This window comes from Phyllobates terribilis, unplaced genomic scaffold (assembly GCF_046119375.1).
Source record: "Phyllobates terribilis strain yellow unplaced genomic scaffold, ASM4611937v1 Scaffold_1__5_contigs__length_1240528914, whole genome shotgun sequence".
Taxonomy (NCBI): Eukaryota; Metazoa; Chordata; class Amphibia; order Anura; family Dendrobatidae; genus Phyllobates; species Phyllobates terribilis.
In genome coordinates this window covers 959,467,234-959,494,781 of record NW_027362761.1, presented here as the reverse complement: position 1 = coordinate 959,494,781, position 27,548 = coordinate 959,467,234, and the positions used below count along the sequence as shown (strand labels likewise).

At 46.1% G+C, this 27,548-nt stretch overlaps 1 long non-coding RNA gene across 1 annotated transcript in view; it reads right to left on the bottom strand.

Annotated features, from left to right (window-relative positions):
- LOC141172116 (uncharacterized) overlaps nt 1-23,589 on the bottom strand; it is a 57,301-nt gene extending 33,712 nt beyond the window's left edge. Inside the window, exons 1-2 of the long non-coding RNA XR_012252423.1 lie at nt 23,492-23,589; nt 14,994-15,051 (exon numbers count right to left, since the gene is read on the bottom strand). This is a non-coding gene — a long non-coding RNA (uncharacterized lncRNA). The remainder of the gene's footprint in view (nt 1-14,993; nt 15,052-23,491) is intronic.
- Nucleotides 23,590-27,548: the final 3,959 nt, after the last annotated feature.

Sequence of the window (27,548 nt, the reverse complement as noted above, 5' to 3'; positions counted from 1 at the left end):
GCCGCGCCAGGAATATATATATCTGAACCTCCGACCGTCACTACCAGCCTTCCCCAATCCCCAGTTGGTATGCTGCCACCAGTCCCTATTTTAGATATACGCCCAGTCATGCCCCTGTTTCCCCGGCCCCTAGAACACAAGGGGTGTATCCCCCTGTTGCCCTCTCCAGGCAAGGACCAGACGTAAGACGTTGTCATCTATGCAACAAACCAGGACACTTTAGGGCTGAGTGTCCCCAGCGCCAAAAGACCCCATCCCAGTCCCAGAGAGCGCCCAATGTTTTGTGTGTGGGAGGGGGTGGTGGTAGGTCCCTGGACAACATCCAACCCGTCACCATAGGCCGTTCTGCGGTCATGGGACTGCGGGACACGGGCGCTGAACGAACACTGGTACGGCCTGAGGTGGTGTCCCCCCAGGACTTGGTACCAGGAAAGACTCTTTCCGTCTCCGGGGTTGGAGGCGTGGAGCCGGCACTTCCCGTTGCCATGGTGTATTTGGACTGGGGTGCCGGAAGGGGGATGCGGGAGGTGGGAGTAACGCCAAATATTCCCGCAAATGTTTTATTAGGGACCGACTTGGGGCGTCTAGTATCGCAGTATGTACCCTCTGAACCCCCAAGTTCGGCCCCCCAAGAGTGTATTGATTTGTCTGCTGCTAATGCCAACCATGTTGTATGTAGTGTGTGTCCTGCTGAGGAGGAGGGAGTGAAACCTGAGGGTAACACCTGCACAGACACAACACAAACAGGGTTAGTGAAAGCAGGTGGGGAGTGTGGGGATGCCCGCAGAGGTGCTCAGCCGGCGTGCGGTGACCTCTTGTCCTCCGGTGAGGGAGGGGGCGGGCAGGATTCTGTAGAGGGAAGCTCAGGGATGGAGAGGGGGGCAGCTACCGGCAGTGTAGGGCTCCCAGGGGTATCCAGGCTGCTGAGTATAGGCCCACTGCAGGGGGAGGAACAGGCCATGGGAGGTGGGGGTGTCCCAAGAGAGGAGCCGCCAGGTAAGACCCCAGGGCAGGAGTTCCCCACATCCGAGATGTCCAAAGGCCTAGGAAGCCTGCCTGATCGGGCGGCTTGGTCAGAAACAGAGGGGAAGCAGGCACTACCCACGGTCACAGCGGTCATAGCCGCTGTCACCAGGAGTGGGAGCGTCGGAGCCCAAGGAGCCTTGCAGAGGTCCGACGGCTTCCCCACTTCTGACCAAGTGTCTGCCGGGTCAGACAGCGGCCAGGTGACATGCCCGGAGGGGCTGACGGAGGATGTGGCAGTTTCGTCGATTCTGGCCACATCAAGTCAGGAATTTCAGGCTGCGTTGGAAGCAGACGACAGCCTGAAAGCTCTCAAGGAACAGGCGGCACAGCCTCCCATGGAGTCAGACTGCGAGCGTGTGGTCTGGGACCAGGGACGGCTGTACCGGGTAACGGTCCAGCAGGGTTCACCGGAGGCGTGGCCCAGGGACCGACAGTTAGTGGTACCCTATCCGTTCAGGGCGGAATTGTTGCGGATCGCACACGAGATTCCGATGGCCGGACACCTAGGGATCGCTAAAACCAAGGCCAGGATAGCTCAGCATTTCCCGGAGTGGCTGGGAGTGGACAGAGGTCCAATAAGATCCACAGCGACCCTCGAGAAAGGCTCTTCGATGATTGGCAGAGTTACCAGTGGGGCTTTGGGGCGCGGCCCCGCCTTCCCCACCCTCTGACAGGTGTCACACGAACGGCAGTAGGCACCCACCGCGGCTCCCATCCCAGGCCAGTAGAAATGCTGAGCTATCCTGGCCTTGGTTTTAGCGATCCCTAGGTGTCCGGCCATCGGAATCTCGTGTGCGATCCGCAACAATTCCGCCCTGAACGGATAGGGTACCACTAACTGTCGGTCCCTGGGCCACGCCTCCGGTGAACCCTGCTGGACCGTTACCCGGTACAGCCGTCCCTGGTCCCAGACCACACGCTCGCAGTCTGACTCCATGGGAGGCTGTGCCGCCTGTTCCTTGAGAGCTTTCAGGCTGTCGTCTGCTTCCAACGCAGCCTGAAATTCCTGACTTGATGTGGCCAGAATCGACGAAACTGCCACATCCTCCGTCAGCCCCTCCGGGCATGTCACCTGGCCGCTGTCTGACCCGGCAGACACTTGGTCAGAAGTGGGGAAGCCGTCGGACCTCTGCAAGGCTCCTTGGGCTCCGACGCTCCCACTCCTGGTGACAGCGGCTATGACCGCTGTGACCGTGGGTAGTGCCTGCTTCCCCTCTGTTTCTGACCAAGCCGCCCGATCAGGCAGGCTTCCTAGGCCTTTGGACATCTCGGATGTGGGGAACTCCTGCCCTGGGGTCTTACCTGGCGGCTCCTCTCTTGGGACACCCCCACCTCCCATGGCCTGTTCCTCCCCCTGCAGTGGGCCTATACTCAGCAGCCTGGATACCCCTGGGAGCCCTACACTGCCGGTAGCTGCCCCCCTCTCCATCCCTGAGCTTCCCTCTACAGAATCCTGCCCGCCCCCTCCCTCACCGGAGGACAAGAGGTCACGGCACGCCGGCTGAGCACCTCTGCGGGCATCCCCACACTCCCCACCTGCTTTCACTAACCCTGTTTGTGTTGTGTCTGTGCAGGTGTTACCCTCAGGTTTCACTCCCTCCTCCTCAGCAGGACACACACTACATACAACATGGTTGGCATTAGCAGCAGACAAATCAATACACTCTTGGGGGGCCGAACTTGGGGGTTCAGAGGGTACATACTGCGATACTAGACGCCCCAAGTCGGTCCCTAATAAAACATTTGCGGGAATATTTGGCGTTACTCCCACCTCCCGCATCCCCCTTCCGGCACCCCAGTCCAAATACACCATGGCAACGGGAAGTGCCGGCTCCACGCCTCCAACCCCGGAGACGGAAAGAGTCTTTCCTGGTACCAAGTCCTGGGGGGACACCACCTCAGGCCGTACCAGTGTTCGTTCAGCGCCCGTGTCCCGCAGTCCCATGACCGCAGAACGGCCTATGGTGACGGGTTGGATGTTGTCCAGGGACCTACCACCACCCCCTCCCACACACAAAACATTGGGCGCTCTCTGGGACTGGGATGGGGTCTTTTGGCGCTGGGGACACTCAGCCCTAAAGTGTCCTGGTTTGTTGCATAGATGACAACGTCTTACGTCTGGTCCTTGCCTGGAGAGGGCAACAGGGGGATACACCCCTTGTGTTCTAGGGGCCGGGGAAACAGGGGCATGACTGGGCTTACCCCCTCTCCAGGTGCTGCTGGCAGACTTCTTCAGCTCAGGCGCCCTGTTATTGGCATACTCGTCTGCCAGGGCGGCTGTAGCAGAAGCCCCTGTTGGTTTTCGGTCACGGAGGAACTGTCGGAGGTCCTCTGGGCAGTTCCACAAGAACTGCTCCGTGACGAACAGTTCCTGGACCTCCTGGCGGGTAGTAAGCGCTAGACCCGAGGTCCAGTGCTCTGCGGCTCTCAACAGCGCCCGCATATGATCGGTCCAGGTGTCCTTGGGGCCACGCAGCAGGCTCCGGAACTTCTGGCGGTACGACTCGGGAGTGAGGTTGTACTGCCGGATCAGGGCCCGCTTGATGCAGTCGTAGTTCTGTACCTCCCCGGCAGGTAAGTCCCCCAAGGCATCCAGGGACTTACCCCTCAAACGGGGGGTCAGGTATCTGGCCCACTGATCCCGGGCCAGATGGTGCTGAAGACAGGTCCGTTCAAATGCCACCAGAAAGGAGTCCAGGTCCCCATCCTTCTCCAGTAGAGGGAAGTCCTCAGCTCGGACTTTGGACGACTTGGTCTCCTGATGGGTTGGTTGCTCTAGCGGAAGCCCCCGCTGGGCCAGGTCCAGTTGGTGCTGGCGCTCCGCAGCTCGCTCTGCACGCTCCGCAACCTCCCGGCGCTCTGCAGCTTCACGCTCCGCAGCCCGCTCCGCAGCCCGCTCCGCAGCCCGCTCTGCACGCTCCTCCTCCGCTGCCTTCTCTGATGCTGCCAGGAGGGTTTTGTAGACGGCATCGCCATGAGACTGGAGACTTGCCATAGCCGCTTGTAAAAGGGCTTGTGATCTGGACAGGCTGGGCTGGGTAGGTGGTGGGCAGCCCACTGCGGGACCGTATACTGGGGACTGGCTCCCTGAGGTGCCCGGGCTGGACTCCTCCTCGCCATGAGTAACAATGTCCTCCCCTCCTGCCACACGGACCGTAGCATTAGCCTCTTGCAGGGTCTTGCTCCTGGTGCCGTCTGCCATCTTGGTAACCGACACCGCTGCAACCCTGAGTTTGCACACACCTTGTTATACTTTTAGCCTGACCGTCTAACGTTGGGCTGACCTTAAGACTCCAGCAGTGGAAGTTACCACTGGCAGTCTTTAGTGCCTGGGAGTAGGGGTCCCACAACACTATTATTCTGCAATCCCACCGCTCTGCCACCAATGTGATGAAAGCCGGCCGGTGGGTGCAGCTCTCTGGCGCCCCCTTACCTCTCAGGTCAGTCAAGGTACTGCACCTAGAGAAAGTAGTGCCAGGAAGCTGCAACCAGCGCAGGGAACACGGTAGAGTGTTCCCCTTCAACGTCACTAAACCGTAACGTCACTACACAGCACAACTCGCTAGCGCCCTCTTAGCCTCAGGTCAGTCAAGGAACTGCACCTAGGATAAGCGGTCGCCAGAGAGACTGTCCTGTAACCTACTGGGTATCGGGGCCCTCTGTAGTGAGGGCGGTATATATATCTTCCTTGGCCGCGCCAGGAATATATATATCTGAACCTCCGACCGTCACTACCAGCCTTCCCCAATCCCCAGTTGGTATGCTGCCACCAGTCCCTATTTTAGATATACGCCCAGTCCGTGAATGGGCCTATATCGGGTCAGGAACCAACCCTGGGTAGCGTTTTTGGCTTGAGCCGAGCTCACACGGACGTGCGTTCGTTATGCAGAATAAAAGGCAGGCCCACAATTACTTGAGGTAATTGATTATAATAATACACTAGATACACGATATACAACTAAATATACACAGGTATAAGGTCAGGCTAAACTATACAACAATGGAATACAACACACAGAATCACCACAGCATATCAGTTACCGGTTTCTTGATTTTCTTGTGACGCAGGGAGAGGATTCTGCGGTCGCAGGCACGGTTCTTTGTTACAGGCTGAGGCCTACCACCGCATGGTCAAACTGCTCCTCCCCTTGGTGGCCTCAGCTGGTGCTCAGATGTTCAGCACACCACTCTTGGGTCAAGACTGACTTGTCTCTTGTCTGTCCTGCTATCTTACCTGCCCTGTCCCGCCCACTGCTGGTGAGGTCAGCTGACTCAGTCTCCACCCTCAGGTCTAACTTCGATCAGAAGCCCAAATTCTAAGGAACCCAATAACTTCTTCTGGGATGGTCTCAGGATACCCACAGGGGTTCCCACGGATTCGGGCCGCCGTAACCGACCTTTTGATATCAATTATGATACCATACGGTCCTCAGGAATGGCTCAGCGCTATATCTTGGCTTCCAGAGCACGTACAAACGTCTACCGCGGAGGCTTGTGTGCGCAATGGCTCCGGGACGCCGTGATATTTTTTTATTGGCCCATCCCACGCAACATGCGTGTACTTTTCATGTTTCTATATCTTATGCCTCCATGCTTGTGACAGACAAAGAAACTAGTCCTATGGGACAAATGGTCAGTTACAGATGGACGAAGCACCCCCCCCTGCTGGCTGTGTTTCCTCTCGAAGTCTTTGAAGCTCCTAGCATTCAAGTGTTAAGTAGGCTTCTTATCTTACAGGAGCCTGGATGGGGGGAAACTATCTAGTTGACGTTTTAACAGAAGGTCCCAAGGGTGGGGGCTGCTGAAGTGTGGCCATCCCTGGATATGATTTATCATTACCAAGATGGCGGCTACAGGTTCATCACAGTTGGGTACAGCGCCAGAAGATGGCGCTTCTATGAACGCGCCATTTTCCGGGGTGGCTGCGGACTGCAATTTGCAACGGGGGGGGCCCAGAAAGCTTGGGCCTCCCTGCGCTGCAGATTCCAGCCCCCAGCTGCCTAGTTGTACCTGGCTGGACACAAAAATAGGGCGAAGCCCCACGTATTTTTTTTTTAATTATTTCATGAAATTCATGAAATAATTAAGAAAAAAAGGCCTTCTCTATATTGTTGTGTCCGACCAGGTACAAATAGGCAGCTAGTGGTTGGGGGCAGCCCGTTCCTGCCTGCTGTACCTGGCTGGACACAAATATAGTGCGAAGCCCCACTTCAATTTTTTTTAATTATTTCAGGAAATTCATGAAATAATTAAGAAAAAAAGGCCTTCCCTATATTGTTGTGTCCGGCCAGGTACAAATAGGCAGCTGGTGGTTGGGGGCAGCCCGTTCCTGCCTGCTGTACCTGGCTGGACACAAATATAGTGCGAAGCCCCACTTCAATTTTTTTTAATTATTTCAGGAAATTCATGAAATAATTAAGAAAAAATTGACGTGGGGCTTCGCACTATACTTGTGTCCAGTCAGGTGCAGCAGGCAGGAACGGGCTGCCCCCAACCACCAGCTGCCTATTTGTACCTGGCCGGACACAACAATATAGGGAAGCCCTTTTTTTTTTAAATTATTTCATGAAATAATTTAAAAAAAATTGACGTGGGGCTTCGCACTATATTTGTGTCCAGCCAGGTACAGCAGGCAGGAACAGGCTGCCCCCAACCACCGGCTGCCTATTTGTACCTGGCCGGACACAACAATATAGGGAAGACCTTTTTTTTTAATTATTTCATGAAATAATTAAAAAAAAATTGACGTGGGGCTTCGCACTATATTTGTGTCCAGCCAGGTACAGCAGGCAGGAACGGGCTGCCCCCAACCAACAGCTGCCTATTTGTACCTGGCCGGACACAACAATGTAGGGAAGCCCTTTTTTTCTTAATTATTTCATGAAATAATTTAAAGAAAATTGACGTGGGGCTTCACCCTGTTTTTGTGTCCAGCCAGGTATAACTAGGCAGCTGGGGGCTGGAATCCGCAGCGCAGGGAGGACCAAGCTTTCTGGGCCACACCCGCTGCAAATTGCAGTCCGCAGCCACCCCAGAAAATGGCGCGTTCATAGAAGCGCCATCTTCTGGCGCTGTACCCAACTCATCCAGGGCCCTGGTGCGGTGGCTCACTGGGTAATAAAGGGGTTAGGGCCAGCTTGGCATTATCAGCTGGCCCTAAGCCCGAAATTCATGGGGTCACGCCAATATTAGACATGACCACCATGAATTTCTAGTAAAGTATTTAAAAAAAACACAACACCAAGAAAAAAGTCCTTTAATTGAAATAAACACACAATTCTTTATTGTTCTAAATTAAACCATACTTACCGTCATGCCCATTCCAGCTGAAGCCAATGATCTCCTGAAATAAAAGAAAAATAATAAAGCAACATCATCCTTACCTTTCCATGGTTCCCATGACAGCTTCAGCTCTGCTACATCGAGATGACAGGCTGGACCGCAACAGAATGCTGCCATCCAGCCTGTCATCCCGAAGACACTGAGAAGCGCAGGCTTGCTTGGGCTCCACAGTGTCTCTCTGTGAGGGCATCCAGATGAGCCGAGTTAATGTCCAATGAACTCGGCTCACCTCATGCACGTCACTGACAGCGTGGGAAAATTCTCCTACACTCAGCGCTTCAGCGTGGGAGAATTCTCACGCTGAAGCGCTGAGTGCAGGAGAATTTTCCCACGCTGTCAGTGACGTGCATGAGGTGAACTGAGTTCACTGGACATGAGCTCACCTCATGCACGTCACTGACAGCGTGGGAGAATTCTCCTGCACTCAGCGCTTCAGCGTGAGAATTTTCCCACGCTGTCAGTGACGTGCATGAGGTGTGCCGAGCTCATCTGGACAGAGAGACGCTGAGGAGCGCAAGCAAGCCTGCGCTTCTCAGTGTCTGCGGGATGACAGGCTGGATGGCAGCTTTCTGCTGCGGTCCAGCCTGTCATCTCGATGTAGCAGAGCTGAAGCTGTCGTGGGAACCATGGAAAGGTAAGGATTATGTTGCTTTATTATTTTTCTTTTATTGCAGGGGATCGTTGGCTTCAGCTGGAATGGGCGTGATTGTAAGTATGGTTTAATTTAGAACAATAAAGAATTGTGTCTTTATTTCAATTAAAGGACTTTATTCTGGGTGTTTGTGTTTTTTTTTAACTTTGACTACGGGGTTAGTAATGGGGGTGTCTTATAGACGACTCTCCATTACTAACCTGGGCTTGATGTCAGCTGGCATTATAAGCTGACATCAACCCCAGCCCTATTACCCCACTGCCACCGCTACAGGGCAGTGGGAAGAGCGAGGCTAAGTGCCAGAATTGGCACATCCTATGGATGTGCCATTTCTGGGGCGGCTGACGGCTGGTGTTTCTAGCCTGGGAGGGGGCCAATATTCATGGCACCCTTCCTGGGCTATTAATATCAGCCCCCAGCTGTCTGCCTAGCCTTTGCTAGCTATTAAAATAGGGGGGACCCCATTTTAATAGCTAGTAAAGGCTAGGCATTCAGCTGGGGGCTGATATTAGTAGCCTGGGAAGCTCCGTGGGTATCACCCCTTCCCAGGCTTCAAACATCTGCCCCAGCTGTCTGCTTAACCTCCGCTAGAGCCTAAAATTACGGGGAACCCCACGCCAATTTTTTTTTAAATAAATCCTTTATTTTAACACTAAATGACAAGTACAGTAATCAACACTGTCACTGTACTTCTTATATGTGTGACTGACATGTTTCTATCTATCTAATCTATGTGTGATTCTCTATTCCTTCCATTCTAAATTGTCGGGTACCGCTGCTGAATTGCCGGCCGGCTTTTTTAAAGAGACGGTGCATGAAAACACTAATATATTTTTTTAATAAATCCTTTACACTAAATGACAAGTACAGTAAGCAACACTGTCACTGTACTTCTTATATATGTGACTGACATGTTTCTATCTATCTAATCTATGTGTGATTCTCTATTCCTTCCATTCTAAATTGTCGGGTACCGCTGCTGAATTGCCGGCCGGCTTTTTTAAAGAGACGGTGCATGAAAACACTAATATATTTTTTTAATAAATCCTTTACACTAAATGACAAGTACAGTAAGCAACACTGTCACTGTACTTCTTATATATGTGACTGACATGTTTCTATCTATCTAATCTATGTGTGAAGCTCTATTCTTTCGGTTCTAAATTGTCGGGTACCAGTGTACGCCGCTGCTGAATTGCCGGCTTTTCATGTTTCACTGTGAGCACAGTTCCCATCGATTTGGGCAATCACTCTAATGCCACAACCACCATGGCTGTGGCATTACAGTGAGTGGCAGACAATCCCTGCATGATTGGTGCTCTAAATAGCGCCAGACATGCAGGACACGCTTTTGGTGCACGAACAGTTATCGAACATAACCTCGAACAGCCGAATTTTTTGCAAACCGTTCGGGTTCGTCGAACAACTCGAACACCGCCCAAAACAGCTCGAATTTGAGTTTGGCGAACAGTTCTAGTCGAACACCGCTCATCTCTAGTTAAAATCTGCTTCTTCATATATGATCATTATAATCTGAATTATTATCTTAAAGCACATACGTCAAACTCTGGCTCACAGACCAAATCTGGCCCGCAGGGTGAGTATATTTCGCCCGCAATGCCAGGATGGTCCCCCGCCCGGTATCGCACTTTCACCCAGTATCATACTTCCAAATATAATGGCATCCTAGATTTCAATACAGTTGAAGCAATGATGGAGGAAGGAGCGTTAGCTGACTCTCCTATCATTTCCCCTCTGCATCTGATGTCTCAGTGCAGCGGGTGCGATCATGTCATTACAACGTGGCTGCTGTATCAAGGTGTGCAGAGGATCTGAAGACACCATGGAGAGACTGGAGCAGTGGGGGAATGGGCAGAGGTGAGTATTTTTTTTTTTTGTGGAGCCCATTATACTGCATGGAGCACTAGGTAGGGCACATTATACTTTATGGATCACTATGTGGGGCCATTATACTCTATGAAGCACTATGTTGGGCCAATATACTCTATGGAGGACTATGTGGGGCCATTATACTGTGTGGAACACTATGTGGGGCCCTTTATACTGTACGGAGCACTATGTGGGGCTATTATACTCTATGAAGCACTATGTTGGGCTATTATACTCTATGGAGCATTATGTGGGGCCATTATACTGTATGGAACACTATATGGGTCCATTTTACTGTATGGAGCACTAATTGGTGCACATTATACTGTTTGAAGCACTATGTGTGGCCATTATACTGTATGGAGCACTATGTAAGGCTAGTATACTGTGTGGTGCACTATGTGAGGCCATTATACTGTAGGTAGCATTATACGGGGCCCATTATACTTTATGGAGCACTGGTGGGGCCATTATACAATATGGAGTACTATGTGAGGCCCTTATACTGTATGAAGCACTATGTGGTCCAATTATACTGTATGGAGGACTATGTGAGGCCATTATACTGTATGGAGGACTATGTCAGACCATTATACTGTATGGAGGACTATGTGAGGCCATTATACTGTATGGAGCACTATGTGAGGCCATTATACTGTATGGAGCACTATGTCAGACCATTATACTGTATGGAGCACTATGTGGGGCCATTATACTATATGGAGCACTATGTGGTGCACATTATACTGTGTGGAGGACTATATGAGGCCATTAGACTGTAAGGAGCACTATGTGAGGCCATAATACTGTATGGAGCACTATCTGAGGCCATTATACTGTATGTGAGGCCATTATACTGTATGGTGCACTATGTGAGGCCATTATACTGTATGAAGCACTATGTGGGTTCCGTTATACTGTATAGAGCACTATGTGGGTCCTATTATACTATATGGAGCACTATGTGGGGCCATTGTACTGCATGGAGCACTATGTGGGGCCATTATACTGTATGGCAGGCAATGCAGGGCCCGTTATACTGTATGGTGGACTATGTGGGGCCCATTATACTGTATGGAGCACTTTTTGTGGCCATTATACTGTATGGAGGGCTGTATGGGGAGTACAATTGGAAAATCATACTGTGATGGAGTCACCATTCTTTGTCAGGGGGATTGAGGGAGGGTACAGTAGGGTCATCATTCTGTGCATGTGGAGGGTACTGTAGAGGAATTTACTGTGGGGGTATCACAATGTGTTTGGGGGTACTTTTGTTTGCATTGTACTTTATTATGTGTATTATTCAAGTTTTTTTTATCCTTTGTTATTACAAATTTAAATTAGGCAATTGGGCCATATGCTTTTTACTGCTCTTACATAACATATTACATTATTCCAATATTTTATTCTAACATCTATTAATAAAATGTACTTTGTTCGTAGGACAACCCCTTTAAGTTTGTATCAATATGAAAAAGTTCATTGTTATATTTGATGATAATGTAAAACTTCCTCAACTGTAGACATTTTTTTAATAAATATCAAGGTTGGACCACGACTTTGTCCAAACTTTTAATTTTGGCCCTCTGTGTATTTGAGTTTGCATCCCTGCCTTAAAGCTATCTACACCAGTCAAGACCTTGTTCTCACAGTATATGTCATTTAGAACATAGACTGAAAATATACTCTGTGCAATTAAAGCAAATTACCACTGTGACGAGCTGTATGATCTCATCTCAGCCTGGATGCCTCGAGGCAAGTACATTAGCTGCTGGAGTTAATCCTAAAAGAGTGACCCAGATGAACTTTTGGTGTCCACCACTTTTAATGCTGGCAGAGACATTGGATCAGCAGGCAGACTTAGCAGGACTCAATACATCAATAATGCACTGTTTTCCATATGACAGCTTTTTGCCTGTGGCATTTTTCATTAATGGACACACGTGTGAAGAGATCGAGTATATTAATGAAAATACAAAAAATGTTCTTCAAGAAATTACTATGGGTATGGGTTGAACTAGATGGACTTAGTCTTCCTTCAACCTTAAAAATTGTGTTACCATGTTACTAAATTAACATCTTATACAGTCATGGCCAAAAGTTTTGAGAATGACACCAAAATTATATTTTCACATGATCTGCTGGCCTCTGGTTTTTATTAGTGTTTGTCTGATGTTTATATCACATACAGAAATATAATTGCAATCATATTATGAGTACCAATAGGTTATATTGACAGTTAGAATGAGATAATGCAGCAAGTCAATATTTGCAGTGTTGCCCCTTCTTCTTCAAGACCTCTGTAATTCTCCCTGGCATACTCTCAATCAACTTTTGGACCAAATCCTGACTGATAGCAGTCCATTCTTGCATAATCAATGCTTGCATTTTGCCAGAATTTGTTGGTTTTTGTTTGTCCACCCGTCTCTTGATGATTGACCACAAGTTCTCAATGGGATTAAGATCTGGGGAGTTTCCAGGCCATGGACCCAAAATCTCTATGTTTTGTTCCATGAGCCATTTAGTTATCACCTTTGCTTTATGGCAAGGTGCTCCATCATGCTGGAAAAGGCATTGTTGGGCGCGAAACTGCTCTTGGATGATTGGGAGAAGTTGCTCTTGGAGGACATTCTGGTACCATTCTTTATTCATGGCTGTGTTTTTAGGCAAGACTGTGAGTGAGCCGATTCCCTTGGCTGAGAAGCAACCCCACACATGAATGTTTCAGGATGCTTTACAGTTGGCATGAGACAAGACTGGTGGTAGCGCTCACCTCTTCTTCTCTGAATAAGCTGTTTTCCAGATGTCCCAAACAATCGAAAAGGGGATTCATCAGAGAAAATGACTTTGCCCCAGTCCTCAGCAGTCCACTCCCTGTACCTTTTGCAGAATATCAGTCGGTCCCTGATGTTTTTTCTGGAGAGAAGTGGCTTCTTTGCTGCCCTCCTTGAAACCAGCCCTTGCTCAAAGAGTCTCCGCCTCACAGTGCGTGCAGAAGCACTCACACCAGCCTGCCGCCATTCCTGAGCAAGCTCGGCACTGCTGGTAGTCCAATCCCGCAGCTGAAACAGTTTTAAGATACGGTCCTGGCGCTTGCTGGCCTTTCTTGGGCGCCCTGGAGCATTTTTGACAACAATGGAAGCTCTCTCCTTGAAGTTCTTGGTGATGCGATAGATTGTTGACTGAGGTGCAATCTTTGTAGCTGCGATACTCTTCCCTGTTAGGCCATTTTTGTGCAGTGCAATGATGGCTGCACGTGTTTCTTTAGAGATAACCATGGTTAACTGAAGAGAAACAATGATACCAAGAACCAGCCTCCTTTTAAAGTGTCCAGTGATGTCATTCTTACATAATCATGACTGATTGATCGCCAGCCCTGTCCTCATCAGCACCCACACCTGTGTTAATGGATCAATCACTAAAACGATGTTAGCTGCTCCTTTTAAGGCAGGACTGCAATGATGTTGAAATGTGTTTTGGGGGTTAAAGTTCATTTTCTGGGCAAATATTGACTTTACAAGTACAGTAATTGCTGTTAAGCTGATCACTCTTTGACATTCAGGAGTATATGCAAATTGCCATTACAAAAAATGAAGCAGTAAACTTTGGAAAAAATACTATTTGTCTCATTCTCAATACTTTTGGCCATGACTGTACATCATAATAAGTCAATTCATATAAATGGCTTAAAATATACTTTTATTTTTACTTTTGGCATTGACTCTGTCATGAATAATCATCTATTTATTTCACATGAATGTATTACATAGTCATTTTCAGATTTTAATCATTCTCATAATATCTCCAACATTGGCCATTGATACACAAACAAACAACTTTTTAGTCTAAATTGACTAGATACATGTATACTTACCATATTTGGAGCCCTCATCATGAATAACCCAACAGCTATTCGTATGTTCAGGCCCCCATTTGCATCTTAAAGGAATATTCCCATCTCCAAGATCCTATCCCAATATATAGTCGGTGTAATAATAATAATATTAGCAAATATTGGTGAGTTCTCCTTCAATGGAAGTCTTCAAACGGAGGCTGGACAGACATCTGTCTGAGATGGTTTAGTGAATCCTGCACTGAGCAGGGGATTTGACCAGATGATCCTGGAGGTCCTTTCCAACTCTAACATTCTATGATTCTATGAAATACCTCCAATTAGAAATGTAGTATAGTTTTTTGAATCACTATGCCACTTACCGCATGTGCAGGCATTGCAGTAGCTTAGATATCCATGGTTAGTACCACTAACAACTAACTCATTGCCACTATATGTGTGATCATAACCATGGATACTTAAGCTACTGCAATGCCCTGCACATGGGGCAAGTGACATAGAGAATTAGGAGAACTATACTACATTTCTAATTGGAGGTATTTGCTAATATTATTATTATTACACCTACTACATATTGGGATAGGCGCTAGGAGATGGGAATACCCCTTTAACAAAATGATTGCCATATTCTAAAGTTGACTATACACTATTGTTTGGCGGACAGCTTTCTCTACCAACTCCCACATACACAGTGAAGGAGTTTGATCCCTTGCTGTTTCTGTAAGTTTGCACACTGACAAAGACATGAACAGTCTATAATTTTAAGGGTAGGTTAATTTTAAAATTGAGAGATAAAATATCCCAAAAAAAAAAATCAAGATATAAATGTATAAATTAGATAAATTTATTTGCATTTTGCGGTGAGAAATAAGTATTTGATCCCCTACAAACCATTATGAGTTCAGGCTCCTACAGACCAGTTAGATGCTCCTAATCAATTCATTACCAGCATTAAAGACAGCTGTCTTACATAGTCACCTGTATAAAAGACTCCTGTCCACAGACTCAATTAATCAGTCAGACTCTAACCTCTACAACATGGGCAAGACCAAAGAGCTTTCTAAGGATGTCAGGGAGAAGATCATAGACCTGCACAAAGCTGGAATGGGCTACAAAACCATAAGTAAGACACTGGATGAGAAGGAGACAACTGTTGGTGCAATAGTAAGAACATGGAAGAAATACAAAATGTCAATCGACATCGATCTTGGGCACCATGCAAAATCTCACCTGTAAGTCATAAGGTCCATCAAGTGCTGTTGGTATCGGTCATATCACAGTTTCATCTCTATTAAATATATCCATTAATAAACAAATGTGAGATAATTGTATCAACAACTAACAACATTCAATAAAAATATGGAAGCAAAGTAAAACCTCTTTGCTGCAGCGTCATGGACGACATAGAAGTAGGACTTTGCTTTCACATAAGCACATCCTAATACTAGAGCTAAAGTCTGCTATTATTTTTTCACACGTAAGATAACTCTGTCACATACAATGACAATGACACGCTACATTAAGTACTAATACAGCCATTACAGAGGTGGCACATGCTGCACTTACAATGAGGCCCAACTGTCCACCCACATACTCTATTATGTAATAGAAGTGTGGATGGACAAGTAGCGAACAGCACGACGTGGGCAGCCATACAGCTGGAATAAATATGTATGAACACTTAACGTCTGCACTTTAGGAACATATTTTGATGAGTGACTGTAAATAATAAGGAGTGATAGTGAGATGAAGTTGAAAGTCAGTTGACATTGATTTTGTGTGCAGAAGAGGCCTCTGAGTCTGTATAAGGGGCTTAGAGCTCTGGGGGTAAAATTCTGCTGTAAATATGCACTTTGCATCCAGCATCCATTGTGTACTAAACCAGAGGTACTGTGAGGGTGAAAAACATGGTGCATTTTAGGAGCTCAGATGACAGGTTGCAAGTCTAACATAGAAGGCAGTCAACAATGTGAATATAGGAAACAAAGTAATAAAGGGCCAATAATAATATCCATTGTGCAAGTTATTTTAATCCCTATTTTTAAACTTTGCTACCACTTGAGTTTGATCAAAGTATTGCAGTTATATTTGTCACATTCCTGGATGGCATAGTGTAAATCACTGGAGTATACAGTACAGGGGCGGATTCAGAGTAGCCAGGAACCCCGCGCAGATTAGAATGGACCTGATGTGTCACATGACATGTCACATGATTTCCTTGACAGATCATGTGATAGGTTATGTGATTAACACACAGGTGCTCTGGTGCCCATCTTGAGATGTAAAAAGACAATTTTTTTCCCTTATGTACACAACAATATATAATATAGCGCTATAAAAAACAGAGCAGGGATGGGAAATAAATTTTCCCAAGGGGCCACTTGAGACCATGACTGTTGTGGAGTCCAAACCAATATGCTGATATTAAATCTACTAAACATTGATATTAACATTTTAATTATAATTTTATATTAATATTAATTGTATTACTTAACATTGAGCAGAAATAAGTATGTTGACCTCCCTCTATATACCGTATGTGTCCACATATAGCTCCCAATATAAAGCATGAGAGTATAAGCCCTCACTTAGCCTCCCTATATATACACAGTATGAGGCCCCACATAGCCCCAATAATACAGTACGAGCCCCCACAAAGCCTCCTGTATACAGTATGATCCCTCACATAACTTCCTGTATATAGTATCAGCCCCTGCACAGCCTCCTATATACAGTATGAACCCCCACACAGCCTCCTGCATACAGTGTGAGCCCCCACATAGCCCCTATATACAGTGTGAGCCCCACATAGCCTCCTATATATAGAGTTAGCCCTCACATAGCCCCTTTATACAGTATGAGCCCCTGCATAGCCCCATATAGCACCCTATATATACACAGTATGAGGCCCCACATAGCCCCCATAATACAGTATGAGCCCCCACATAGCCTCCTGTATACAATATGATCCCCCACATAGACTCCTGTATATAGTATCAGCCCCCGTACAGCCTCCTGTATACAGTATGAGCCCCCACATAACCTCCTGTATACAGTGTGAGCCTCCACATAGCCCCTATATACAGTGTGAGCCCTACATTGCCTCCTATATAGAGTTAGCCCTCACATAGCCCCCTAAATAAAGTATGAGCCGCTGCATAGCCCCACATAGACCCCTATATTCAGTCTGAGTCCCCACATAACCTCCTGTATACAGTGTGAGCCTCCTATAGCCCTCTGTATACAGTATGAGCCCCCACATAACGCCTGTATACAGTATGACCCCCTCATGGACTCCTTTATATCAGCCACCAAACAACCTCCTATATACAGTATGAGCTCCTACACAGCCTCCTGTATACAGTATGAGTCCCCACACAGCCTCCTATATACAGTGCGAGCCCCCACACAGCCCCCTATATACAATGTGAACCCCACATAGCCCCCTGTATACAGTATGAGTCCAAACATATCCCCCTGTATACAGTATGAGCCCCCACATCGCCTCTTATATACAGTATGAGCCACCACACAGCTTCCTCTATACAGTATCAGTGCCCACAAAGCCTCCTGTATACAGCATGAGCCCCCACATAGGCTCCTGTATACAGTATGAGTCCACACACAGGCTCCTATATATAGTGTGAGCCCCCACATAGCCCCTATATACAGTGTGAACCCCACATAGCCTCCTTTATACAGTATCAGCCCTCACACAGCCCCCTTTATACAGTGTGAACCCCCACATAGCCCCCTATATACAGTGTGAGCCCCCACATAGCCTCCTATATACAGTGTGAACCCCGTCTATCCTCCTTTATACAGTGTGAGACCCCACATAGCCTCCTATATACAGTATGAGGCTCCACATAGCCTACTATATACTGTGTGAGCTCCCACATAGCCTCCTGTATATAGTATCAGCCTCTGCACAGCTTCCTGTATATAGTATCAGCCCCCGCACAGCCTCCTGTATACAGTATGAGCCCCCACACAGCCTCCTGTATACAGTGTGAGCCCCCACACAGCCTCCTGTATACAGTGTGAGCCCCCACATAACCCCCAATATACAGTGTTGGCCCCACATAGCCTTCACCTAGCCCCCTTTATACAGTATGAGCCCCTGCATAGTCACACATAGCCCCCTATATATGCACAGTATGAGGCCCCACATAGCCCCCATAATACAGTATGAGCCCCCACAGAGCCTCCTGTATACAGTATGATCCCCCACATAGACTCCTGTATAGAGTATCAGCCCCCGTACAGCCTCCTGTATACAGTATGAGCCCCCACATAACCTCCTGTATACAGTGTGAGCCTCCACATAGCCCCTATATACAGTGTGAGCCCTACATAGCCTCCCATATACAGAGTTAGCCCTCACATAGCCCCCTAAATAAAGTATGAGCCGTCACATAGCCCCACATAGACCCCTATATTCAGTATGAGCCTCGACATAGCTCCTGTATATAGTGTGAGCAGCCACATAGCCTCCTATATACAGTATGCGCCCCTGCATAGCCCCACGAAGCCCCCTATATTCAGTATAAGCCTCGACATAGCTCCTGTATATAGTATGAGCCCCCACATAGCCTCCTGTATACAGTATGAGCCTCAACATAGCCTCCTGTATACAGTGTGAGCCCCCATATAGCCTTCCTATATATACGGTGTGAGCAACCACATAGCCTCCCTATGTATAGAGTATGAGCCCCCATATAGCCTCCCTATATATACACAGTATGAGCCCCTACATAGCCTTCTGTATATAGTATGAGCCCATTGTATACAGTATGAGCCTTACATAGCCTCCTGTATAAAGTATAAGCCACCACACAGCCTCATATATAAATATGAGCCCCACATAGCCTCATATATAGTGTGAGCCCCACATAGCCTCTTATATTCAGTATGAGCCTCCACATAAACTCCTATATACAGTGTGAGCCCCAATATAGCCTCTCTAAATATACAGTATGGGTCCCCACATAGCATCCCTATATATACACAGAATGAGCCACCTGTAGCCCCCTGTATACAGTATGAGCCCCCACATAACGCCTGTATACAGTATGACCCCCACATAGCTTCCTTTATATAGTATGAACCACCAAACAACCTCTTATATACAGTATGAGCTCCTACACAGCCTCCTGTATACAGTATGAGTCCCCACACAGCCTCCTATATAGAGTGTGAGCCCCCCCACAGCCCCCTATATACAATGTGAACCCCACATAGCCCCCTGTATACAGTATAAGTCCCAACATAACCCCCTGTATACAGTATGAGCCCCCACATCACCTCTTATATACAGTATGAGCCACCACACAGCCTCCTCTATACAGTATCAGTCCCCACAAAGCCTCCTGTATACAGCATGAGCCCCCACATAGGCTCCTGTATACAGTATGAGTCCCCACACAGGCTCCTATATATAGTGTGAGCCCCCACATAGCCCCTATATACAGTGTGAACCCCACATAGCCTCCTTTATACAGTATCAGCCCTCACATAGCCCCCTTTATAAAGTGTGAACCCCCACATAGCCCCCTATATACAGTGTGAGCCCCCACACAGCCTCCTATATACAGTGTAAACCCCGTCTATCCTCCTTTATACAGTGTGAGGCCCCACATAGCCTCCTATATACAGTATGAGCCTCCATACTATATACTGTGTGAGCTCCCACATAGCCTCCTGTATATAGTATCAGCCCCCGCACAGCCTCCTGTATATAGTATTAGCCCCCGCACAGCCTCCTGTATACAGTATGAGCCCCCACACAGCCTCCTGTATACAGAATGAGCCCCCACATAACCCCCTATATATAGTGTGAGCCCCACACAGCCTCCTATATAGAGTTAGCCTTCACATAGCCCCCTTTATACAGTATGAGCCCCCGCATAGCCCCACATAGCCCCCTATATATGCACAGTAAGAGGCCCCACATAGCCCCCATAATACAGTATGAGCCTCCACATAGCCTCCTGTATATAGTATGATCCCCCACATAGACTCCTTTATATAGTATCAGCCCCCGTACAGCCTCCTGTATACAGTATGAGCCCCCACATAACCTCCTGTATACAGTGTGAGCCTCCACATAGCCCCTATATACAGTGTGAGCCCTACATAGCCTCCCATATGCAGAGTTAGCCCTCACATAGCCCCCTAAATAAAGTATGAGCCGTCACATAGCCCCACATAGACCCCTATATTCAGTATGAGCCTCGACATAGCTCCTGTATATAGTGTGAGCAGCCACATAGCCTCCTATATACAGTATGCGCCCCTGCATAGCCCCACGTAGCCCCCTGTATTCAGTATAAGCCTCGACGTAGCTCCTGTATATAGTATGAGCCCCTACATAGCCTCCTGTATACAGTATGAGCCTCAACATAGCCTCCTGTATACAGTGTGAGCCCCCACATAGCATTCCTATATATACAGTGTGAGCACCCACATAGCCTCCCTATATATAGAGTATGAGCCCCCACATAGCCTCCCTATATATATACAGTATGAGCCCCTACATAGCCTTCTGTATACAGTATGAGCCCCTTGTATACAGAATGAACCCTACATAGCTTCCTGTATATAGTATAAGCCACCACACAGCCTCATATATAAGTGTGAGCCCCACATAGCCTCATATATAGTGTGAGCCCCACGTAGCCTCTTATATTCATTATGACCCTCCACATAGTCTCCTATATACAGTGTGAGCCCCAATATAGCCTCTCTACATATACAGTATGAGCCCCCACATAGCATCCCTATATATACACAGAATGAGCCCCCTGTAGCCCCCTGTATACAGTATGAGCCCCCACATAACGCCTGTATACAGTATGACCCCCACATAGCCTCCTTTATTTTGTATGAGCCACCAAACAACCTCCTATATACAGTATGAGCTCCTACACAGCCTCCTGTATACAGTATGAGTCCCCACACAACCTCCTATATACAGTATGAGCTCCTACACAGCCCCCTGTATACAGTATGAGTCCCAACATAACCCCCTGTATACAGTATGAGCCCCCACATCGCCTCTTATATACAGTATGAGCCACCACACAGCTTCCTCTATACAGTATCAGTCCCCACAATGCCTCCTGTATACAGTATGAGCCCCCACATAGGCTCCTGTATACAGTATGTGTCCCCACACAGGCTCCTATATATAGTGTGAGCCCCCACATAGCCCCTATATACAGTGTGAACCCCACATAGCCTCCTTTATACAGTTTCAGCCCTCTCATAGCCCCCTTTATACAGTGTGAACCCCCACATAGCCCCCTATATACAGTGTGAGCGCCCACATAGCCTCCTATATACAGTGTGAACCCCGTCTATCCTCCTTTATACAATGTGAGACCCCACATAGCCTCCTATATACAGTATGAGCGTCCACATAGTCTACTATATACTGTGTGAGCTCCCACATAGCCTCCAGATCTATACACAGTATGAGTCCCCACATAGCCTCTTATATACAGCATGAGCCCCACATGCCAATATGAGCCACAGGCACACATTCCATAATCATTTAAAAAAACAACAACAAAAAACACTCACCTCACTCCCTTTTCCCCAGCGCTCTGCTCTGGTCCCCAGGGATCTATTACTTCTTGTTGCTGATTCGTACATGTTGGCGCTAGCGCGATGATGTCATAGTGCCGTCACGTCACAGAAAAGGAGACGAGAGCTCCCATGGAGCTGTGCTGCCATTTTGTATTGATGGTTGCGGGGCTTTAGGAAAGCTCAGCCCGGGGATGGCGTTGCACAAAACATTATAGTGAGGGCAATCTCCCCCTGAAGCCTCAAGCCTTAGGCAGTAGCCTAGATTGCCCTCATTATAATCCGCCTGTGATACAGTACCTCTGTTACTATTTGGGATTGGTTTTCCATCTTTAGAAAGGAAAGGGGGAGTCTGGAAGTTTTCTATCAGCCATGACTAAGGTTTAATTACTGAAACATGTTAGCGTGATCAGAGGTTCTTGTGCTCTTGTTTCATTTTTACTGCAACATGGAATAAAATGGGAAGTTTTATTCGAAATTCCTTCATTGCTAGATCTTTCATTTTCTCTGTCGTTTTAGGTGAAATATCATATTAAGCTGAAACGTGTATGTACATGAGGAATTATGTAATTTGTGGCCATTATATGACTTATATCCTGCATTTTCACTTGCTTTACCCTCTGCAAACTATGACAGGTTAAGTAATTAGCTCATTGGATCGTCATCTCTTGGGTCAGACGGGTGCTTCAGGCACTCCAAGACACAGTTCATATTAGACAGGGTTGATGCAACTTTCTGCACCCAGTTTTAATAGTTCTGTATATATATCAGCAAAAGGTAATACAAATGATACAAAACAAAACTGTCGGCCGGCTGGCCACTAACTATACATGCAAATCCTGACTCACGATAGCTGGGCTTAGTGCACAGCTTCCAACCAAACACTTTACTCACAGCAGTTACCCAGGAGCACAGAGGGCCATCAGCTTGTTGACTCTCAGCCCTTTGATAACATACTGTACATGAGCATTGCATGGTCATCACAAACACCTGGAGGGCTAAACAGAGTAGGGAAATACATACTGTACTACCAAACTGCCTGGCTGATTTATTTACACAGTGCATGACAGGAACCTAGGGAAAATCATCAACCATTTTCCCCCTGGTCCTGATGCATATCCCCCTGTTCCCGTTTTGACCTCGTGTGCAAAACACGCTTATCTCCTAAACAATAGATTCTGGACAGAGCATCTGCATTGCACTTGTCTATTTTTCTACTGATTCTGACACATCCATTTGAGCTGGGCATGGTCGATAACCAATTTTAATGTTCTCTCTACCTTATTGCTTCTAAAGCACATTTAATCTCCAAACACTCTGTCTCAATAATGGCAACATTTTTCTTATGGTCATTCAGCTTTTTACTCCAGTAGACCACAGGATGCTTTTCCCCACCCCCACTTGTGGCAGTACCACCACTACACCCACTTCAGAGGCGTCAGTTTGTACAACAAACTCTTTTTCAAAATCTAGAGTTACTAGCCCATGTTTGGGCACACAGAGCTCGCTTTTAGCTATGGAAAGCCTGCTCATTTACAGGGCTCCATTTCTCCATGACTGAATCCTTATCTTTTGTAAGGTCAGTTAAAGGAGCAACAATACTAAAACAATTCTTTATAAAACGTCTGTAGTAGGCAGTTAACCCTAGGAATGCTCTTACTTGCTTTTTGTTTACAAACCAAGGACAATTCTGAATGGCTTTAATCTTGTATATTTGGAAGTTGATAACACTCCACCCAATTGTGTACCCCAGGTATTATTTTTTGCTTCCTCCTGTCTAATAGTACTCTTTTTGGGGTTTGCTGTCAAAACTGCTTCCCTAATAGATAGAATAGATATATATAACCTTGTTCATCAGCCTCTGATATGAGGCTGGAACCCCCGATAAACCAAATGAAAGAACCATATATTGAAAATGTCCCTCTGGGGTGCTAAAGGATGCTTTTCTTTAGCTCGTCGGTTAATGGCATCTGTTAGTGGCCTTTTGTAAGGTCTAATGAGTGAGCACAAAAGCTAGAGAGACAAGGAGACATATTTTAATCTGAAATAAAAGAAATTAGGTACCCATAAAGGATTAATTTGAGTCTCCCAATGCATACTGAAGAAAGACACCAACAGGAGACAGTGAAAGGATTTACCTCAGTTGCTCCTTCTAACGTTCCCCTCCTGCTGCTCTATAGTACATCCATCGCACATTGCCTCTTTATACATTTAGCATGAAGTAGGAGAAAGCAGTAAAATAGTAGCACACATACATACTTTCATACTGTACACTCCCAGTACCTCTCCCAGCCACAGTGTCTCTCACAGCTCAGAAACAGGAATTCTAACACAGCTGTCAAAATAGTGAAACTGTGGAGAGCCCAGCTTCAGCCTCCATTTCTTTAAGTGTCAGAGTAATTTTAATTAAATTACACAGCAATTGTCTATTCTTCTTTTTATTAGTATCTGAAAAATATTTATCTATGTTGATCTCCTTTAACTTCACTCATTTTTTCAGGGGTTGATAGAACCCCTTTAACATCAACCAACCTGCTTCCATTTCCACCCACTTGGACAAGAGGGAAGATTTAAATCTGAAAACAACAAACTACATGTCCTATGTTTAAACCTATCAGATGCTTAAAGGGGTTGTCCGGTGTAAAACTACTTTATATGACGGCAGACTTGTGAATCTTCACATCGCACACACTGCACGCTGTGAGGATTCTTTGGTGTCAATGGCGGTCATGTATGCAATATTCATAATCCTGTGCACAATCCGACTAGATGGGCGAGGCCTCGCTCAATGTAAGTGTATTGAGCAAGGCCAGAAACAGTCTAGTTGGATTGTGGCAGGGAGTATTTATATGACATACTTGCGGTAACGGCCGCCATTATCGACGTTGACACCAGAGAGGATTCACAAGTCTGCAGTTACATAAGTGACTGCAGACTTGTAGTTTTAGACAGGACAAACCCTTTAAGCAATGCCCCCTACAATCCATGGATACAGTCCAATCCAATTACATTTACAGTACATGCAGATGCGCTTACACCATACTGTGCCTCACAGGATTGTTTAACGCCTGCTACATACATACTGTGCTTTTACAATCCTGTAAGTTCCCCACATGCCAGGTTCACACAATGCAGTTTGGGGCAGTTTTTAATGAGCAAGAAGTAAATACTAAGGAAAGGAAAATAATAAAGGAAAGAATCATACTCCTTTACTGAATAAAGTACAATTTTCAGTAAACAAAATGCATGGAAAAACTGTCTAAATACTGCACTTTGTGAACAAGGCCATAATGAAGAAAATAGACATAGACGGACAATGACTCCTTAAAAGCAGGATAGTAATGAATACTTGATGTAGAAAACTGAAGTAGAACTAATGGTATAATTGTAAGCACATGCTCCATAACAGTTGTGCAATGTGGATATTGTCCATGGCAAAAGATGAAGGGTGACCTCCTCCTTTTCCTTTATTTAATAAAATGACAATGTTTGTCATCTTTATAGTCACGCTGAAATAATTAAAATATTTATAAAGTTTTCCAAAAAAGGAATTATTAATTTAAAACTGTATTATAATCATATTCACACAATCAATATAGCCAGTCATTAACACATGAAATATATTAGTGGTAAAAGAGCCTATACTTTATAAATAAATATGCCTAACTACCCAATTAGTGTTAATATTTAAAGGCCCCTTACCACACTATTTCTATACTACATTTGTCTGTGATACTAACTCAAAGAAAGTTAAAGGGAACCTGTCAGCAGGTTTTGCTATGTAATCTGAAGACAGCATGCTGTAAGGGTTAAAACAGAGACTTCAGCAATGATTGTTTTAGCACCAGAAGCTTATCATTGCTTGGACACAGAAGTGTTTCTGGTAGTCTGACTCCGCCCCCTTCTTTGATAAGCAGCTCACTGTCTATAGAATATGTACAGGAAGAGCCTGGTGTGGGCGGGATTATCTTTCTCAGCTCTGCTTCATTCTAAATCTAAAAGCTCTGATTGTATCAGAATAGTTGCACCCAGTATTCTAAGTGATACATCCCTGGAAGCGGGGTTTATTTGCCTACATTATGCTGCTCTCAGATGAGGTAACAAAAACCTGCTGATAGATTCCCTTTAAGTAAAAAATCCAATTATAGTGACACAATTGTAGATACAAGTAGCTACATATATACACATTTACCAATATTCAGTGCCTATCTTTGTCATTTTGAGCTAGTGTGGAGTTTCAATCTGGTGCACACTGTCGTTATGAACTGGACATGCACCCAGTTAAAGAAGTGGCACCTCCTGGTGGAGAGATACTGGTGCATTCTGTGACTTCTTTGTACCATCTGCACTTTTGAAGTGGATGTGGTCCAGAACTGGTTTATTCTATGTACAAACGCATACTGTAATGTTGATTTGTTGTTATATAATTTGTTAAAATGATATACAGTACAGACCAAAAGTTTGGACACACCTTCTCATTTAAAGATTTTTCTGTATTTTCTTGACTATGAAAATTGTACATTCACACTGAAGGCATCAAAACTATGAATTAACACATGTGGAATTATATACTTAACAAAAAAGTGTGAAACAACTGAAAATATGTCTTATATTCTAGGTTCTTCAAAGTAGCCACCTTTTGCTTTGATGACTGCTTTGCACACTCTTGGCATTCTCTTGATGAGCTTCAAGAGGTAGTAACCGGAAATGGTTTTCAGTTCACAGGTGTGCCCTGTCAGGTTTAATAAGTGGGATTTCTTGCCTTATAAATGGGGTTGGGACCATCAGTTGTGCTGTGCAGAAGTCAGGTGGATACACAGCTGATAGTCCTACTGAATAGACTGTTAGAATTTGTATTATGGCAAGAAAAAAGCAGCTAAGTAAAAAAAAACAAGTGGCCATCATTACTTTAAGAAATGAAGGTCAGTCAGTCCGAAAAATTGGGCAAACTGTGAATGTGTCCCCAAGTACAGTTGCAAAAACCATCAAGCGCTACAAAGAAACTGGCTCACATGAGGACCGCCCCAGGAAAGGAAGACCAAGAGTCACCTCTGCTTCTGAGGATAAGTTTATCCGAGTCAACAGCCTCAGAAATCGCAGGTTAACAGCAGCTCAGATTAGAGACCAGGTCAATGCCACACAGAGTTCTAGCAGCAGACACATCTCTTCAACAACTGTTAAGAGGAGACTTTGTGCAGCAGGCCTTCATGGTAAAATAGCTGCTAGGAAACCACTGCTAAGGACAGGCAACAAGCAGAAGAGACTTGTTTGGGCTAAAGAACACAAGGAATGGACATTAGACCAGTGGAAATCTGTGCTTTGGTCTGATGAGTCCAAATTTGAGAACTTTGGTTCCAACCACCGTGTCTTTGTGCGATGCAGAAAAGGTGAACGGATGGACTCTACATGCCTGGTTCCCACCGTGAAGCATGGAGGAGGAGGTGTGATGGTGTGGGGGTGCTTTGCTGGTGACACTGTTGGGGATTTATTCAAAATTGAAGGCATACTGAACCAGCATGGCTACCACAGCATCTTGCAGCGGCATGCTATTCCATCCGGTTTGCGTTTAGTTGGACCATCATTTATTTTTCAACAGGACAATGACCGCAGACACACCTCCAGGCTGTGTAAGGGCTATTTGACCGAGAAGGAGAGTGATGGGGTGCTATGCCAGATGACCTGGCCTCCACAGTCACCAGACCTGAACCCAATCGAGATGGTTTGGGGTGAGCTGGACCGCAGAGTGAAGGCAAAAGGGCCAACAAGTGCAAAGCATCTCTGGGAACTCCTTCAAGATTGTTGGAAGACCATTTCCGGTGACTACCTCTTGAAGCTCATCAAGAGAATGCCAAGAGTGTGCAAAGCAGTCATCAAAGTAAAAGGTGGCTACTTTGAAGAACCTAGAATATAAGACATATTTTCAGTTGTTTCACACTTTTTTGTTAAGTATATAATTCCACATGTGTTAATTCATAGTTTTGATGCCTCCAGTGTGAATGTACAATTTTCAAAGTCATGAAAATACAGAAAAATCTTTAAATGAGAAGGCGTGTCCAAACTTTTGGTCTGTACTGTATTCTATAACATATAATATGAAAATTTTGATCTTTAGGACATTGCTGACCTCAAAAAACAAAGGAGCAGTAGTCCCATTAGCTTTTCATTTCATTTCAAGTAAACGGGACTGAGCTTGCA